Source organism: Typopeltis vanoorti, chromosome 20 (genome assembly GCF_054136105.1).
Source record: "Typopeltis vanoorti isolate ZY-2024b chromosome 20, IOZ_Tvanoo_1.0, whole genome shotgun sequence".
In the NCBI taxonomy this organism is placed as follows: domain Eukaryota; kingdom Metazoa; phylum Arthropoda; class Arachnida; order Uropygi; family Thelyphonidae; genus Typopeltis; species Typopeltis vanoorti.
The window spans coordinates 3,136,358-3,156,770 of record NC_143568.1 but is presented as its reverse complement, the minus strand read 5'-3'; the positions used below and the strand labels follow the sequence as shown (position 1 = coordinate 3,156,770).

Below are 20,413 nucleotides of genomic sequence, written 5' to 3'. Positions count from 1 at the left end.
GAATTGAAGGGAATTTAGGTTGAGTTATTGACTGTGTATTAAGGCTTAAGTGTCGTTGATTATTCATAATAGCTCTTCACAGTGTAAACAGCACTGTGAGACTTGGACAATGGCAAGAGTTATCAGATAACTCTTGCTTTCTATTTTCAGATATCTGAAGTTATCTGAAAATGGAAAAAATAAATTTCATTTATCGAAATTGCTAATTCTTCAGGTTTTCTACCCAGCATCTTCAGGGTTGAGATTGCAATGACAAGTACATAGGAACTCAGCTGAATCATTAGAATCTAACAATTCAAATTGTAACTGAAACAGAACTAATGTCCTAACATGGTGTCATCTATGAGCCTGATAGCCTGATTTCTCTGAATTAACTCTATGGTTATCTGGTCTCAGAATGACTATCTCCCAGATCTTTTTAAATTATGCGAAATCATTCTTGTTGAGGTTGGAGAAGTTCTTTATAGCTGATGCTGATTCTAAAAATAGTTTCTCAGACCTATGGCTACTCTTATGTAATGTCTTCTTCCATTTAATCCTGTATGTAGGAGTATCGAGAGTATGGTCTGCTACTTCTAATTTGCCATACAGGTGATCATGGATTTAATTTTTGTGCTCTTCAGATTGGATGTTCTGTCAAAAGTCTGTTTAACTGCAGGCACAAGGAACTTTTTACACTTCAGATGTGCAAGAGGATGATGCTGATCTTTAGAGTGAATGAAGGTAGCCAGCTGAATGAGTGGTTTTAAAGTGGCATGGTGATTGTATTTGTAGAGAACTTTAGCAATCTTTTCTGATCTACCCTTGATATATAGGATAAAGATAGTTTTGCTCTCACTGAGCTAAGGCTATTTGTTCAAGTAACATTTTCTCAGTGAGTAAGTGTTTTGAGGATACTAACTGTTGAGAAGGGTGGTGGTGAGATTGCTTGTGTAAATACCTTCCTGTATGCATGGGTTTTCTGTAAATGGAAAGAGTCCAAATTGAGCACTGCGATAGGCATATAGGTGATTTTAATGTGTTGATGTGGATGATATAGAACTCATTTCTTGCAAGTTGAGTTAGATCATGGTTAGCAACTGTATGAGGTATAATTCCCTTCCCCTTGATGTGGTGGGTAAATGGAATACACTGCTAATTGGTTGGCGGACAAATTTAAGAAAACTGTTTGATTGGGGTGTGTGCTTCCCCCAATGTGAATATTTAGGACTCCATTGAACAGTGAGTAAGACCTCCAACTTCTGAAATCCATGGAGATCTGATTAACATCAGAGGTCCATACTCGCATGGAAAAAGATCATTGAACTGTGCCTTAAACCCATTCAATTTCTGCACCCACCATGTTTTCAGCCAATGCATTTCACTCACCAGCCACTCTTGCAAAGGATCTCACTCCCTTACTCAAACTCCTCCTTATACAGCTTCTATGGATGGTCTCTTGTTCTATCTTTTGTCTTCTTTCTCTGTTCTATGAAAAATCTTATCCTCACATTAATCTGATAAGAATCTCTCACCAACTTATGTCTCCAACATATCTCTTTCCTTTTATTCACAATGCTCTGCATGTTGCATCTGCTCAGTTTTTCATCACATTCCATAGACCTGACACTAACCTAGCGAATCTTCTCTGGACCCTCTAATATATCCTCATTCCCTTGAAAACCAGCAATCAAACCTGTGTGCATTAGTCCGTATATGGCTTGTTCGATGATCCCCTAAACTTCAAGTCTCTGTCCACCATCACTCCCATTTCTCTCATCTCTTCCACCTTTTTCAAAATTTCCCCATTAATTGTATGCCTTGCATTCCAACCTTGCCTATCAGATTTCAAGACCTTACACTTTACAATATCAAACTAATAGCTCCACTGACTTGACCACTCATGTAGTCTCTTGATCCTCCTGCAAAGTTGCATTTCCTCTGCTCCTCATTGTTCTTTTTAACTCTGACATTGGCAAACAGCTGCACATCTATAGTTAGGCCTGTCCTAATATCATTAACATATAAATTAAACAATACTGTTCCCAAAACAGACCCCTATGATAGACAGCAACCTGTTGATGTCTATCTCCCAGCCAATCACCTATCCAACTCATTTGTCTCTTTCCCATTTCATCCATTTCAGTTTAGTTACCAGCTTGTGTGGTAGTCTATTAAGTATATCAGTGTATTATGCATCTCCCCTCTTTAGTGAATTCATCACCTTGTAATACATAAGCAGATTGCTAAAACATGACCTCTCCATAATAACCCCCCCTCCATCTTCCACTTTGAAGTGAAATAATTTTTCCCACTTGCCATTCCTTTGGGACTCGCATTAAACAGGCATGCCATAGGTGTCGTTAATTCCCTGAAGCATTTCTTCTAGACACATAGTAATATATTGTCAAGTCCTACTGCCTTATTAACATTAAGTTTACTTAATTTCTCATACACTTTCTGTTTTACTGCCTTTCTATACTTATTTCTGTGTATCCCAGTTGCATTATGAGAGCGACTGTTTTACACAAACAAAATATTTAAGTTATTTTTGGACTTTGGTAATACAGGTGGTTCCTGGTGACCATTTGTAAAGTGGGAGTTTATTTGCTTTAGCAATAATGCTATAAGCGAGAGTTAAGTTTGTAAGAAGGAATATAAATTTAGAAATTTATATCCCTTCTTTGTTTTTCTTTCATTCTTTTCCTTATGTTGTTTAAAAAATAACATAAAAAAATTTTTAATTAAAAAGATTCTTTGAAAAAAAAAATCATTTTATCGACAGTCATCGAGGTAGGAGATATACATATTAGGAAGCTTCAGTGCATCTTTTTTTTTTTTTTTTTTTCAAAGGCCTCGAGTATCATCTGCTTCATTGACTTTTGCTTCTTTTTTGTCTTAAAATAGCTTGTAGCAAGCAGAAGCATTATTTATTTTGCCGGAAAATTTACTAAATCGTTCAAAGTCTGAATCTTGTGATTCAAAGATTTCTTGAGCTTTTTTGAGAAATTTAAATGCTTCTTCTAGGCCTTTTAAAGTGAAATACTGAGTTGGAGCTTCATATTTGTTATCTTCTTGTCTTTTTCTTCTTCGTTTCTTTCTTGTCCCTCTAATTCAAGGAGATCATTGGGTGAGAGTCCCATAGTGAGATTGAAGCAGCTCATTAACATCACATTTTAAAATTTCCATTTGCAACTGGTTAGCCATACCTAAGATCACTTGAGTTTCAGAATTCACAATCTTTGTTGGATGTTCAAAGCCTTCGAAATTATCATTAAACTGAGGACAAAGTTTATGCCATACTCCTTTCATAGTTTTTTTTTTGGAAACTTTATGCCAAGTGCTCTGCATTACCCAAATTGCATGTAAAATGTTGAATCTCTTCCAAAACTTATTGATAAAAAAAAGTTTCCATCTTTATCAGTTGCTTCTATTAACATTTTAAAAGTCTCTTGATATAATATGCTTTAAACATAGCAATCACTCCCTGATCCATTGGTTGTAAAAGAGAAGTTGTATTTGGAGGTAAAAAGACTGTTTCTCATAACTATAAAAAGAATTTATCAGAAAGAGCTTTAACAGTGCTACCCGCTTGATGGCTGGTAATAATTTCATATTTTTTCTCTAAGATAATGGCTTTTCTTTGTTTCTTTTGCTCATTTTCTGGTTTTGCACTGTTGCTTCTTTTTTGACATTGTTGGAAGTTAAAAAGAAAACAAAATAAAAAATCAGGTGTAATTGAAAACTGTGAGTAACACACTCATGTTGCCAAGGCTTGTGAGTGACAGGCTTGTTCTAACTGTTCATTATGTCATTACATAGTGTGTGTAATTCCCTGTACATGCCCCTAATCGCCACACCATTTAAAATAAAAATTCCGATCCAAAAAATTCATAAACCAGGAATTCGTAAAGTGAGAAATACCTGTGTGTGTGTATGTGTGTATTTCAAGTGCCACCTGGGTTTGAATTTCATTCAGAATACCATAAACCTTTATAGGGGCTTCTGAAAGTGAGTTAAATGGACAGCATTATCTAGGATGGTTAATTTAATCCAACAAGTGAAGCCTGATTGTATTCTTGAGCCAGCATGTCTTCCAAAATTAAAAATGAAGTTTTCAGGAACAAAATATACTGGCTCAAGAATACAATCAGGCTTTACTTGGATTAAATTAACCATCCTATGATACTGTTCATTAATTGCTATGAAGCTGGTTTCACTATAAGCCATTGAGCCTAATATTTTAAAGGGAAGGTAAGATAGTATGTTAATGTTTTGTTGTTTCACTTTTTCTTTTTTACCATCATGGTTGATTGAGTGGTTAGTATACCTGCTCTCCAACCAACCCATCAGTTGGAGATAACCATTGATACAGTGCAGTAAGACCTTTGCTGCCCTTGTGTCATTAAAATCATAAATCATCATCTTCACTCTCATTTTTATCATGATCATGTTAGTAATTGGTAACTCTGTAAATTTTTCATTTAATTCATCAAATTCCTGCAAAGTACCCTCAAGGGTTGTACAGGATATGATAGTATTGCATGAAAAATTTACATCATTATTAACTTCCCTACAATTTTCCTCCAAATCAGTCTGTTATTTGTCAAAACTCCAACATTATCAGACCTTATATTTCTTTCGTCTAAAGCACTTTCGACCGCATCAATCCACTTATATCTTGGCCTTCCTCTGGGTCGTTTTCCTCCCAACCTGGCAGAGAACACTTGTTTTACTAATCTTTCCTCGCCTATTCTGTTTAAGTGACCATACTACCTGAGATTATCTCTGCTAACGTATTCCTGGAAGTTGACAATGTCAAGTTCTTTCCTAATCCTCGTTTTCAATATGATATTGCCATTGATGCCATCTATTCACGCCTCTAATCTTTCTCAGGACTCTCATATCTGCGGTCTCTAGTCTTTGGTCAAGCATTTTACTTCTGACCAAGCTCTCAGATCCATAAGTTAAAAGTGGTTTCAGCACTGTCTTGTATACAGCTAATTTAGTGTTCCTACTAATTTCTCTCTTATTCCATATGAATTTATTCAATTTACTTCCTACCATACCAGCTTTCTTGATTCTGTTGTCTATTTTTATATTTAATTTACCATCTTCACAAAAAATCGTGCCTAAGTAGCTGAAATGTTTTACTTGTTCCATAGGTTCTCCGTTCACAACGCACTTGACATTTTCAATGATTCTGCTTATTTTCATTGTCTTTGTCTTTTTATTGCTGACCTTCATACAATATCTATTACAACAGTTATTCAATTTAGTCAGAGAATCTTGCAGACTTGTAGCAGATTTATTTAAAAGTATAACATCGTCCGCATAAAACAAAGAGCTGACATTAACATCTCCAATTTTGATATCAGGTTTAATACCACTTTCCTTCATAATGTGATCCATATAGATAATGAATAACACAGGGGATAATGTACATCCTTGTCTCCCACCAGATTTAACATTAAACCATCTTCCTGTACTTCCTTCAATTCTAACTGCTGATTTACAAAAAAAATAAAGACTAAGTATTGCTTGATATAATGCCCCATAGACACCATATAACTGTAGCGTATTGAATAGCTTCTCTCTTGGCACCTTCTCATATGCCTTTTCCAGATCTACAAAACTTAAATACAGATCTTTGTTATATTCCCATGCTTTCTCAACTATTTGTTGTAAAGTGAAGATCTGATCCTGACAGCCTCTATTTGGCCTGAATCCAGCTTGATCTTCACGAAGTTTTTCTTCCACAATTCTTCTCAACCATTTCTCAAGTATACTTGCACAGATCTTGCCAGGAACACTCAGTAGGGAAATACCTCAGTAATTCTCACATTCAGTTTTATTTCCCATTTTATATATGGGTACTATTAGAGCTCTACTCCAATCATCGGGAATTCGTCCCTCTGTCCAGGCTTTCTGAACTATACAGTGCAGCCACTGTAAGACTTATATTCCACCATACTTCAGCATTTCTGGTCGAATATCATCTACTCCTGCTGCCTTTCCACATTTCAAGCCTTTGATGGCTTTTTCTACTTCAAGTATGGATATGTATTCCTGACTGCATGCCTGTTGAGTTTGTTTTTTACCACTGTGCTATCACTGCTTGTTTCATTTAGCAATTTTTCGAAATAATTACTCCATACTTCAAGGATATCTTTTCTCCCATTTTCATGTCACCTTTATCATCTCTAATTACTTTTGCAGCACTCTTTCCTCCATTTCCTCCATTTCAACAACCTCCAGAATATTTTGCCACCTTCTCGATATTTATTTTCTATTCTTGCCAAAGTCCTCCCATGACTTTTGTTTATAGTTTTACACAGTGTTTAGCTTTCTTACATTTGTCTCTGTATTCTCTAAGAGCACAAGCTGACTTATTTGCTGGGAACTTTTGATATGCTTTCTTCTTTTTCTTCACTGCCTCTTTAAATTCCTGTGTCCACCACAGAGTTCTGATTTTTCTATCCTTGCAGAGAGCCTCATCACACTCTTCTCTGGCTGAATCAATCAGGGTTTTCTTCAAGGCTTGCTACTGAATCTCTAAGGTTTGTTTCCTGTTCTCAAACTCATTCATTTTTTCTTCAATAATCTTTGTGTATTTTAGTCTATAGTTCACATCTGAGAGCTGCTCAACTTTTATTCGCTTTAAAACTTTCTTACATGTTATTCTTTTCAATATGAAATTCAGTTTTTATCCTGCTCAACACTAAATAGTGATTACTTCCAATTTCAAATCCTCTGTACACTCTGGTGTCCTGCACCAGGGAGAAAACATCACTATCAACAATAAAATAGTCAATGAGACTGTTCTTATTCTTTGCCTCTTCTCTCCATGTGAATTTGTGCATATTTTTTGTTGGAACATGGTGTTAGTAATAACCATTCCATGTCCTGAGCAGAAATCCAACAGGTTATTTGCCATTATTATTAGCTTTGCTGTTTTCTCCATATTTTCCCAAAATATTTTTGTATGTCTGACAATCATTTCCTACTCTGCTATTCTGCTATTTAGATCCCCAACAAGGTCCAACTTTTCCTTTTTCGTTGTGTTAATTGCTTTCTCTAAAGCCTCAAAAAATTCCTCCACTTCTAACTTAGTAGAACCTTTTGTGGAACCATAGGCAGAAATAAGTCTCATTGTCCAGTTCCCCATTTTCATATTTTCCCACATCACCCTACTTGAGATTGCCTGCCATTCATCAAGATTCACCTCGTATTTAGTGTTGAATGCTATGGCTACTCCATCTTTTCCTTGATTGCCATTGCCTGAATATAACATTTTGTATTTATTGCTCAGAAAGATCTCACTAGTTTTTTGCCTTTTTTGTCTCAGTCACCCCTATTATGTCGATCTGGTACTTATCCAATTACTCAGCTAGTTCCATTTCTTTGCCATTCAGATCTCTTATGTTGATAGTACCAATCTTGAACTCTGGTGATATTGAATTGGGGTGGGTTTTAGGATTTGTTCCAGTAGCTGACTTTTCGCAGTTTGCCCTGGTTTCCTGGCAAAAACAACGGGTGCCTTGTTTTACTAGGCAACTTTTCACTGTTTGCCCTGGTTCCCTGGCAAAAAACAACAGGGGTGGGCAACGCCTCAGTCGGCATGAAATTCTGTCATGTTGTACCATCATTTTTTATTTTGGTTTAAGCCAATAAGAATACAATTTGGTCAGCGAAATCCAAATTGCCAGCCCATCCTTGTTCGTTCAGTATCCAGGTAGATACCCATCAGGGTGCACCACGAGAAGGTGAGGATTGGACATTAGGTCAGAAGCCCTGGTCAGTTCTCCTCATTCCTTTAAAGGCTATTTTTAGGTCTCCTCTTAGTTATACAGCTTTGACCCTTAAGCACCCCCTGTAAATTTATAATAAATGAATAACTGTTTATTTCATATTTACTTTATACAACTCTGAAGATATAAATATATTCTCACTTTTAGGTGAATGCCTTAAACTTTCTTTTCAGGAAAGAGCCAGCTGTTTAATTAATAATCCTCTTCTCATCCCACTCAAATGTTTTCTGTGGAAGTTGTATATAATTCTCTCATTGTTCAGAATCTATATTTAAAACATATAAAACAAAAAAAGTATTATTTTTACGTTAAATGGATGGTGGCTAGCTGCCACCACCTATACATTTTTAAATAACCTTTAGTGCCTAGGTGAAAAACAAAACAAAAAACCCCTCAGATCTTATCACCATTATAATGCTAATAATGGATATAAACTATATTGATCTGTTCCATTCTCATTATCCATTTAATATCCTCTTTCATAAAGGGTTTTTTTAGATATGTGGCAAGTAGAAGGAAGAATGATCATGGCAAGCTGATGTTAATGAATGAAAACGGTAACTGCTGCAGAACATATTGTTGAGGTATTGAGTGATCAATTTATTAAGGGTGTTTCATCCTAATCAGGATGGAATCATGAGAAACTTAAGTGTAGAGGACATAGGAGAGGATGGCTTAATTGTGAGTGAGCAGGAGGTATTTGAGGTAATAAATAACCTTGATGTCAATAAGGCAATAGGATTTAATGACATATGACCATGTATCTTAAGGGAATGTTCCAGGGAATCGGCAGTAGCATTGGCATGCCTGGAGTGGAAAGAAGGTAAAATTGTTCCACTGCATAAATATGGTGATAACACTGTGGCTTCAAATTATAGGCCAATCTGTATACCTATATGGATATGTGGTGAATGTACTGGAAAGATTGGTGAGAAGTAGGATGCAGAAATGGGTTGATAACATCAGTATTATCTGTCATTGTCTACATGGGTTTGTTAAAAGGGGATCATGTTTTACTAACTTATGTAATATAACAAGGTGACAAATACCTTGGACAGGGGAGATGCATATACAGTGGTGTACTTGGATTTTGCAAAAGCTTTTGATAGACTGCCACATGTCAAACTGTGAAATAAATTGAAACAGATGGGATTGGATAACAGACTCCTGAGTTGGATCAGTGACTAGCTGTCAGATAGGTATCAAAAAGTTGTATATGGGGTGCAGTATTCCAAAAGAGGAAGATCACTAGTGTATCACAGAGGTCAGTTTTGGAACCATTGTTGTTCAATTTGCATGTTAATGATATTGGGATGGGTTTAACTAGTGATATGCAGCTATTTACAGATGATGCAAAACTGGGGAGAGCAATGCATAGTCAAGCAGATGTTATGATCTTACAGGAGGACTTGAGTAGATTGCATGAATGGATGCAATTGAATGGACAGGTAAGTGGAACTGTCAGTTCAATGTTGCAAAGTGTAAGGTTTGAGATTTGGTAAGCAGCGATGGAATACAAAGTATCCTTTCTTTCATACTTACACTGGTGACACGTCTTCTCTCAAGCAGTCTATCCTTCAGTTTGTGGTTTACCACAAACTGATACATACTGGCCAATATATGCATGCTAACTCATATCACCACCCATCGCAAAAATTTGGAGTCATTAACACCCTTAAAAACAGAGCTATAACAATTTGCTCTAATCAACAAGGTCTTAAACTAGAATTAAAGATTATTAGCAACACATTTATAAATAATGGCTATAACAAAAATACTATTAATAAAGTTCTTCATAAAACTTCATCAAAAAAGAATATAGATTACAGTAAAACCATAGCCATCCCATACATTAAAGGGTTTTCAGAAAAAATCAATAGAATCCTACACCATTATAATCTCAATGCCCCTTTTAAACCACCTATAAAAATTAAAAAAACATTTTTTTAAGTTAAGGGATATTGCATCCCATATTTGTTTCATAGTCAAATAAGAAACTCAGAGTTTCATGCCGAATATAGAAACTATATAAAGTTCGGCGATTCCAAGCATAAACATATCCCTTAACTTAAATAAGTTCATGTCGCCGAATTGAAGCCTTTGGCTCTTTGTATAATTAGTAATTTATTAGGACACCTTGGCAATTCTCATAGTAGGGTATGTAAGTTCTGTTCGCTACAAACTTGGTATTATAAACTAGATCTAGCTACTCACTGATGAGACCTCAATAAAGGTTGAAACCGGTCTGGGTAGTGACCTTCTCTCATAATGTAGAACAGTAATACAGCTCCTAGGAGCTAGGTTTCACATTATGGGTAAGTACCAAGAATAGTAATCAGAGCTTGCTCCACCCTTTCTATGAGTTGCCTCAGCTTGCACTACCTTAAGGGTCAGTTGCTGCAGTATCCAGGTATTTGCTTACGCTTGGAATCGCCAAACTTTATATAATTTTTATATTCGGCATGAAACTCTTTGAGTTTCTTATTCGACTATGAAACAATATGGGATGTCATATCCCTTAACTTAAATAAGTTCATGTCACCAAATTGAAGCCTTTGGCTCTTCATATAATTAGTAATTAAAAAAACATTGAACTTCTCTAAGGATCCTCTCCTCCCATTGGCACATTCTGGAGTTTATTGCATTTACTGCACCTGTAACTTACTTTATATTGGTGAAACTGGACATATAATCCCTATATATCAAAAAGAACACAAAAGACATTAAATATAACAATTTTGGTGAAGCAGGCCTCGCAGATCACGCTCTCAACATCCTACACCAAATTGATTGGAAAATTACCTGCTCTTTACATCACACAAAAACCTGGTACGAAAGAAAATTTATAGAAGCCTGTGGAATTCTGACTAACCACCCTAATCTCAACAATAATGGTGGCATAAAAATTCCAAGAATTTGGATGGCACATGTTCAGCCTACTTAGTATCTAGCGTACTTTAGGACTTTAAGCAATTTTCAGCTTTCATTGGAAATTATTCCATACTAATTGGTTGAAATTTATATGTATAATCAGTTTTTTTTTAAATTAAATAAAATTAAAAAAATTTTTTATTATTATATATATATATATATATATATGTATGTATATGTATGTATATGTATATGTATGTATATGTATATGTATGTATATGTATATGTATATGTATGTATATGTATATGTATGTATATGTATATGTATATGTATGTATATGTATATGTATGTATATATATATGTATATGTATGTATATATATATGTATATGTATGTATATATATATGTATATGTATGTATATATATATGTATATGTATGTATATATATATGTATATGTATGTATATATATATGTATATGTATGTATATGTATGTATATGTATGTATATATATATGTATATGTATGTATATATATATGTATATGTATGTATATGTATATGTATGTATATGTATGTATATGTATATGTATGTATATATATATGTATATGTATGTATATGTATATGTATGTATATATATATGTATATGTATGTATATGTATATGTATGTATATATATATGTATATAGGTTGAAACGTCGCGTGTTCATTTTGATTTATATTAAACTAAAGTTTTGCTCTAACACGGTAATTGTCTCCATAATTTTCCATAATGGATACAAAGTATATACCTGGTGGGGAAACTTTAAAGGAAATAGAGGAGATTAGAGATCTGGAGTGATGGTGGACAAGTACCTGAAATTCAGTGGCCACATTGCACAAGTTGTGAAGACCACATTGGATAATGGCAACGATGTGGAGGACCCTGACATGCAGAAATAGAGGTTATGATGCCAATAAGGCCTTGATCAGGCCTCATTAATTATTGTGCATGATTTGATTGCTGGGTTTTCATGGTGATGAGGATATGTTGGAAAGGGTCTAGAGAAGATTCACAAAGGTGGTTAGTGGTCTTTGGAATGTGGAGTATGAGAACAGATTGAGAGAAATGCAAGTTGCAAAACCTCATGAATAGGAGGAAGTGGGGGGGGGGGGATATGATTGAGACATATAAAAGCTAGTCAGGGGTTGTTATCAGGTTGACGTAGAATGGGAGGGGTAGGTAGAACAAGAGGTCATCGCTGGAAACTATAAGGAGGGTGTGAGCAGGTTGTTTGCATGGAGAATGGTTGGTGAGTGGAATGCATTGCCTGAGTTTGTTGTGAATGTAGGCACATTGAATGAGTTTAAGGCACGGTTGGATAAGCATTGTGTGCAATAGTGTATACCTCCCACGATGAGTCTGGAGGTCAGATGATGATAATAATAATTAGTTTATATTTAATCGTTTAGGGCAGGAGTGTCCAACCCGTGGGTCGCATGCAGCCCTGGACTGTTAGTAATATGGCCTCATAAGATCTTAAACTTTTAACATTATTATGTAATTTTTAGCAATATTTTTCATAAGTATTGCACTGTGCTCGAGCGCGGAATGCATGGGTGACAACAGAACATTGTGTAGGGAACTATACAGTGTGGTGCTAATTTCTCTTCCTCCCGCGCTTGTCACACACAGTCAGTCAGATTGAAACTTGTATTAGATGTTACATGCACTTGTCCGACTTGGCTAGTAAGACACAGCGATTACCAATATTTCAACCTACTGACGTGCATGTTCTTATGAAGATGGTTCATTTTTCTCATTCAACAGATATATAGGTATTCTTTTTTAATTAATAAACTTGAGCTTCTTGTGTTATTTCGTAGAATAATTTAATAAGTTAAATTTTTTAGCGGCTGTGGTATAAGAAGTACAAAGAGTTATCAAATAGTTTTTTGCTCATGATATTGTTATAATTATATTTACAACATCGCTGATACCATAAAAATAAATGGTTATTTAATTATTTTTTTTTTTAATCCCAGCATGCATTCAACATAATCTCAAAAGAAAGCAGAACCAAAAAAGAGAAAACAAAAAATCGTGGGTGTAAGAAGAGTGTTCAATAATAAATGGACAAATGAATACTTTGCCAAGAAAAATAGCAAGGCATTATGCTTGATTTGTTTGAAAATCGTGTCAGTTTTTAAAGATTATAATTTGAAAAGACATCATACACAAAGATATGCCAAATTTGGTGTATATCAAGGAATGTTTCGTAAAGACAAAATAGAGGAACTGAAAGAAAGCATCATCTCAACAAAGTTTTTTTCAAGGAAGTTACAATTCAAACAGACTATTATAGAAGCTACTTATGTGTTAGCAAGTCTGATTGAAAAAAAAATCAAAACCATTTACTGATGGTGAGTTTATTAAACAATGTATGGAAAGCACTGCAGATATAATTTGTCCTGATAAAAAAAACTGATTTTTCTAAAATCAGTTTGTTGCACCAAAGTATAGCTAGGTGATTAAAGAAATAGGGAAATATCTTGAAATAGATTTGAAGATTAAAGCTGCCAATTTCAAGTTTTATGCTTTAGCGATAGATGAAAGTACTGATGCTACAGATACAGCTCAACTTGCCATTTTTATTAGAAGTTGATAATGTTGCTGAAAAAATGGCTTTTTGGTGCCATTAAAAGACACAACTAAATCTCTTGATTTTTATGAAGCAGTAAAAATTACATTAAAGTGATTTTCATTAACCTTTGCGAACATATCTGGTATAGCTACTGATGGTGCCCCAGCGATTGTTGGTAAAAAAAAAAGCTGGACTTATAAAGTTAATAGAAGATGATGCAATTGCTGCTGGCAACTCACATTTAATGAAATATCACTGCATTGTACATCAAGAAAATTTATGCATGAAAGCCTTAAAAATGAATAATGTCATGGAAATCGTTATCAAAGTTATGAATTTCATAAGGTCCAAAGGATTGAATCATCGTCAATTCCAAGAGTTACTTAAAAGTATGGATGCTGATATTGGGGACATCATTTACTTTTCTGAAGAGTAGGCAAAGTCAGGGTAAAATGCTGAAGAGATGTTATGATTTGTACCAGAACTTGAAGATGAAGAATAGCTCACAGATTTAGCATTTTTGGTGAATTTAACAACTCATTTAAATGTTAAACATGCATCTTTAAGGAAAAATCAACTTATTTGTACTATGTTTCAAACCGTAACAACATTTGAAATGAAACTTAAATTATAGCAAACTCAAGTTATGGCAAATAGTTTTATTCATTTCATTACATTGGTTAAACACAATCCTGTGAACAGTGAAAAATATGCTGTCTTTCTTTCCGTTTTGATACAGGAATTTGAGAATAGGTTTCAAGATTTCAGAAAAAAATTATAAATTTTTTTGTATATTTGCAACTCCATTTTCAGTCGCCATAAATACATTCCCTTTGAATTTTCAAATGGAATGTATAGAGAATGCAATCAGATATTCAACTCAAAGAGATATGATCAAAGAAAAATTTGATCATGTCTCTTTGCAATCACACTTTATTCACATCATCGCTTTTTGGTAATGCATACATTTGTGAACAACTATTTTCAAGAATGAAGCATACGAAGAGTAAAGTTAAATCAAAAGTTTTTGACGAGAACCTTGAGAGCTTGCTACGAATTGCAACCACTTTCATCGAACCAGACATTGATTTCACGTAAACAAGACCAAATATCTCACTAGTTTTGTTTATGCTCTTTTTTTTAATGCTATAATTTTTTTTTTAAAAAAAAAGGAAGTTTTGTTACTTATATATGTTAACTTTATTATACATTTTATGTGCGTCCCAAGACAATTCCTCTTCACTCAGTGTGGCCCAGGTAAGCCAAAAGGTTGAACAAACATGGTTTAGGGCAGCGTTTCCCAAACTATGTTCCGAGGAACACCAGTGTTTCCTAAAAAATTATCAAAATTAATATAAGCCTGGAATGGTTTTAAATGCTGTGACAAGTTCAAAAACATGTTTGAAAATCAGGCGCTCCTCACTTCACGTGTCAATTGTGCTATTAAGGCCAGCGCACTCTGGCTGACAGCCACCCATGGGTGTCGACACCTTCGAGTACCAGTGAAGTATGGAGGTATCTATTCTAAGAAATTCTAAGATGATATGGCCTGGCATGCCTGTAGTGTGCGCTGTCACATTTTTGCGATGTGATCCAGCCTGCTGCGGCGATAGTGTGCGCTTAGCTTTACATTGAATACGAGACCAATGATACTCGACTCTAACCAAGGTGTTCCATTAAAATTTCAGGATTTGTGAAGTGTTCCGTCGTAGGAAAAGTTTGAGAAATCCTGGTTTAGGGTATCAGGTGTTGGCCATTCAGTTTACATGTTCTATCCAATTTTATTTGTAATTGTTTAATTTTTCTTCTTTTAAAATATCTTCATTCTTTTTTTTATCTAATAATGTGTATTTTGCAGTTCATCTCATGGATCTCATTTCACTTGTTTTTATTCTTTGTTTATCTTGTTTATTTATTGCCCAAATTTTGTTGCCATATAATAATGCAGGGCTGTTCAACCTTAGGTAATCCGAGGGCTGCATTAAAAAAGAGATTTATTTGAGGGCCGCATCCATTGTGTATCTAGTAATTTAGTGAGCAGCAGCGACACAAGCTTGATAGCTGAACAAATGAACAACACTAATTGTGCACTAATTGCGTGCTCACGTTCCCCGTGATCGCTCGGAGCATGCGCATTAGAACAAAACAGTGCAAGAATGCTTCTTTGACACATCTAATATTTGAAAAACACGTGGGTATATAGTGATGTAAAAACACCAAATAAAATAACCAACATCGAGATTATCGATTAGTGATAGAATTAAAATATCTAATACGCATAAGATTCAAATTGTTATTTTATTTTTTCGCTCGTGGAAATCAAAATTCACGGGCTGCAGGCAGCCCATGAACCGTGTTTTGGATAGCCCTGTAATAATGTATGCACTCTAAAGTATTGTATATTTTCAAATGCATTTCTTTTTATACAGTGTTTGGATTGAGCATTCTATTTATCAATCCTATAATCCATAATAAACTATTTTACTTCTAGCTGGAGTTTGTCCACAAAATGCCATTGTTTTAGTTTTATCTGTGGATATTTTCATTCCAAATTGTTTCACTATATAATTTTTAAATTATATATTCCTCTTTGTAAATTGTCTTTCTTATCTGATATTATTACCTGATTATCTGAAAATATTTATTTTCATATTTATTTATTTATTTTGTTATTATTATGATTACCCCAAGACCCTATGGAATCAAAGACTCATCTGTTATTCTGGGAAATCTATACCTGGATTATTTAAGGTGTTCTACTGTATTAATATTTTATTAATATAAATATATTAAAAAGTGTTAGAGACTGAGGACATCCCCATCTTACTCCTTGGTTTATAAATTGCTTTTCAGGCATTTTTTTCATTTATTTTTATTTTATTATCTTTGTATATGTTCAATATTGCATGTAGTAAAATATTAAGTATATTTATTCTTTTTAATATATCGAACGGTATATATCTTTTTACTCTGTCAAATGTTTTTTCATAATCTATAAACAACAATCAATGAGTTTCTAAATTAAATTCTTTTGTTTTCTGTATGTTATCCCCTCTGTTATTCATTATCTATATGGATCACATTATGAAGGAAAGTGGTATTAAACATGATATCAAAATTGGAGATGTTAATGTCAGCTCTTTACTTTATGCAGATGATGTTATACTTCTAAATAAAGCTGCTACAAGTCTGCAAGATTCTCTGACTAAATTGAATAGCTGTTGTAATAGATATGGTATGAAGGTCAGCAATAAAAAGACAAAGACAATGAAAATAGGCAGAATCATTGAAAATGTCAACTGTGTTGTGAATGGAGAACCTGTGGAACAAGTAAAACATTAAGCGCCTTCGTAGCGCAATTGGAAGAACGACGGTGCCCTTCGATTAGAAAAGGTCTAAGTTCGATTCTCGTAGTGACGGGAGGAACCTTTACATGGGCTTTGCAATATAGACTGGAATGAAGAGATAGCAACTGGAAGTAAAGAAAATGAGTTTCTTGAGTTTTTGAGGGATAACTACCTCAGACAGTATGTAACAGAGGGCACAAGAGGATTAAGGGTCTTGGATTTGGTCATCTCATCGGAGGATGTAATTATCAATGAGGTATCAAATCATCCACCAATTGGTGAAAGTGACCATGAGGTGATTACTTGGGTGGTTGCCAGCAGTGCAAGGACCCCTGTGAAAAAAGGGTATATGTGGAACTACAAGGGGGGTGATTATGAAGAGCTCAGGAGACAGCTTGCAGGTGTAGCATGGAATGAGGAGTTAGCTGGAAAAGAGATCAATGCAGCTTGGGGGATTTTCAAAAAATATTTAGTGGATGCAATGTCTAAATGTATACCACGGGTGAGAAGGTTAAATAAGTTAGGTGTGAGATGGATGAATAAAGAGATTAAGCATGCAATACAGAGAAAAAGGGCATTGTGGAGGCAGCATAAGAGAAGTGGAAGTAACCAATTTCATGAGTTCTACAAAGACCAGGCAAGGAGAGTGACTTGGTTGGTGAGAGTAGCTAAAGAGAGGTATGAACAGCAGTTAGCTAATGAAGCTAAAAAGAATCCTAGGGAGTTCTTTCGATATGTAGCCAGCAAAAGAAAGAATGATTATGGAAGGATGACATTGATTGGAGGAAATGGTATAAAGACAGCTGTTGCAGAATGTGTGGTGGAGATACTTAATGAGCAGTTCATAAAGATCTTTCAATCTTGTGAATGTGACTTCATGGAGAGATTAAGAGCAGTTGATGATGGGGAGGAGAGACTGACTGTAAGTGAGCAAGAGGTGTTTGGGGAGTTGAGTAAACTAGATGTAAATAAGGCTGTGGGACTTGATAATATATCACCGCGTATTCTGAAGGAATGTGCCAGAGAGTTGACACCTGCCTTGACATATTTTTTTAATACGAGTCTTGCACTTGGTCAAGTCCCTAAAGAGTGGAAGGAGGGCAAGATTGTGCCACTTCATAAAGGAGGTGATCGAACTCAAGCATCAAACTATAGGCCTATCTGTGTGTCGGGCGTTGTGGTTAAGTTGTTGGAGAAGCTTGTGAGAGCTAGAATCCAGAGTTGGGTTGACAACAATGGTATAATCTTTGATGGACAGCATGGATTTGCTAAAGGGAGGTCGTGTTTTAGTAATCTACTTACTTATTACAATAAAGTGACTGCTTCCTTGGACAGAGGAGAAGGATACACAGTAATATACTTGGATTTCGCAAAAGCTTTTGATAGAGTGCCTCATGATAAGTTGACAGTCAAACTAGAGCAGATGGGGTTGGATATTAGATTAGTGCATTGGATTGGAGACTGGCTATCTGATAGGTATCAACAAGTTGTGTATGGGGGTGCAATATCCAGGAAAAGGAAAGTCACTAGTGGAGTGCCTCAGGGATCTGTTTTAGGGCCATTACTATTTAACTTGTATATTAATGATATTGGCGAAGATTTGGATGGAGATATTCAGTTGTTTGCAGATGATGCAAAGTTGGGAAGAACCATAAAGAGTAGTGAAGATGTTGTGGCCTTGCAAGAAGACTTGAATAAATTGAGTGATTGGGCAAGCAAATGGGGGTGTGAGTTCAATGTTGCAAAATGTAAGGTTTTAAAATTTGGAAAACAAAGATGGGATGCAGAATTTATGCTTGGTAAGAATATATTGTTGGAAGTAGAGGAAATAAGAGATCTGGGAGTGATAGTGGATAAGGATCTAAAATTTAGGGGTCACATCGCCAAAATTGTGAAGACAACACAAAGACTTCTGGGAATGATGAGGAGGACACTGACGTGTAGAAGTAGGGAGATTCTTGTTCCATTGTATAAGGCTTTGATTAGGCCACACATGGACTATTGTGCCCAGATTTGGTCACCTGGTTTTCAGAAGGATGAGGAGATGTTGGAAAGGGTCCAAAGGCGACTGACTAAGGTAGTTTCTGACCTCTGGAATGTCGAGTATGAGGAAAGATTGAAAAGATGTAATTTGCAGAGACTAGTGGAGAGAAGGAAGAGGGGAGATATGATAGAGACCTACAAGTTGGTAAGGGGTTGCTATAGGATCAATGGTGGAGAAGTTCTACAGCGAATAGTGGGAGATCAGGGGAGAACCAGAGGTCATCCCTGGAAACTGTATAAAGAGGGTGTGAGTAGGGGAGTGAGAGGCAGGTTTTTTTCGTGCAGAGTTGTGAATGATTGGAATGCCTTGCCTGAGAGTGTGGTGTCTGCAAGGAGTTTGAATGTGTTTAAGACCCGGTATGATGAGATGTGTGTGAGATAAAAGGACCTCCTAGATGAGTCTTTGACTCCATGAGGTCTTGTTTAATAATAATAATAATAATAATAATTTCAGCTATTTAGGCACGATTTTTACTGAAGATGGTAAATTAAATATAGAAATAGACAACAGAATCAGCAAAGCTGGTATGGTGGGAAGTCAATTGAATAAATTCATATGGAATGAGAGAGAAATTAGTTGGAACACTAAATTAGCTGTATACAAGACAGTGTTCAAACCAGTTTTAACTTATGGATCTGAGAGCTGGGTCAGAAGTAAAACACTTGACCAAAGACTAGAGACCGCAGATATGAGAGTCCTGAGAAAGATTAGAGGCGTGAACAGATGGCATCAATGGCAATATCATATTAAAAACGAGGATATTAGGAAAGAACTTGACATTGTCTGCATCCAGGAATGCATTAGCAGAGCTAATCTCAGGTGGTATGGTCACTTAAACAGAATGGGCGAGGAAAGATTAGCAAAACAAGTGTTCTCTGCCAGGTTGGCAGCAAAACGACCCGGAGGAAGACCAAGATATAGGTGGATTGATACGGTACAAAGTGCCTTAGACGATAGAAATATAAGATCTGATAATGTTGGAGTCTTGACAAGTAACAGACTGATTTGGAGGAAAATTGTAGATAGGAAATTAATGATGTAATTTTTTTCATGTAGTACTATCATATCCTTTACACCCCTTGAGGGTACATGGCAGGAATTTGATGATGATGATGTTTTCTGTATAAGTAGTTTTAAAAAAGCCACATCCATTGTAGAGCATCCTTTTCTAAATCCATTTTGATCTAATAATATTTTTTCATGATCTTCATCTTTTGGGATACCATTCCTCTGTATGCAACTGGTTGATGTCTATCTCCCACTCTATATCTATTTAAAGATTAAACTGAATTGCTTTGTTTTATGTAAATTTTTTTATGTTAAAGAAGGCTGTTAATCATTAGGAATTCATCCTACCATCTCTAGGTAGGATGATTTTCAGTGCTTGGGATGAGATTTTGTCACTACTCTCCATAGTATATATATCCTATAGATCATGACAGTTTTTTCAAAAAGTACCATTGTACTGTGTTGTAGACTGATAGTACTAATGTACTATAAGTGTATAAATTTTTTGGGGTGGGGGCAGGTTCACAAAAAATGCTAAGAAATGTTATTCAGTGGGAAGAAATTCAAATAGGTAACTTTGGTTTTTCTCCTGCAAGACAGAAAAAAAAAAGCTGGAGAATACATAGTATTCAGTCATGGTAGGCTGATAAACTTTGATAGATATGATAAACTTTTCAAAGATTAGGCATTTGCTTGTTCTGGCTTCATTGGTCTTCTTCCCCCCCCCCATCTCT

The 20,413-nt window shown here is 35.3% G+C and overlaps 1 protein-coding gene across 4 annotated transcripts in view; it reads left to right on the top strand.

Moving 5' to 3' along the window:
• LOC150095195 (PC-esterase domain-containing protein 1A-like) overlaps positions 1-20,413 on the top strand; it is a 150,012-nt gene that overhangs the window by 21,515 nt on the left and 108,084 nt on the right. The gene's annotated exons all lie outside the window — the stretch shown is intronic.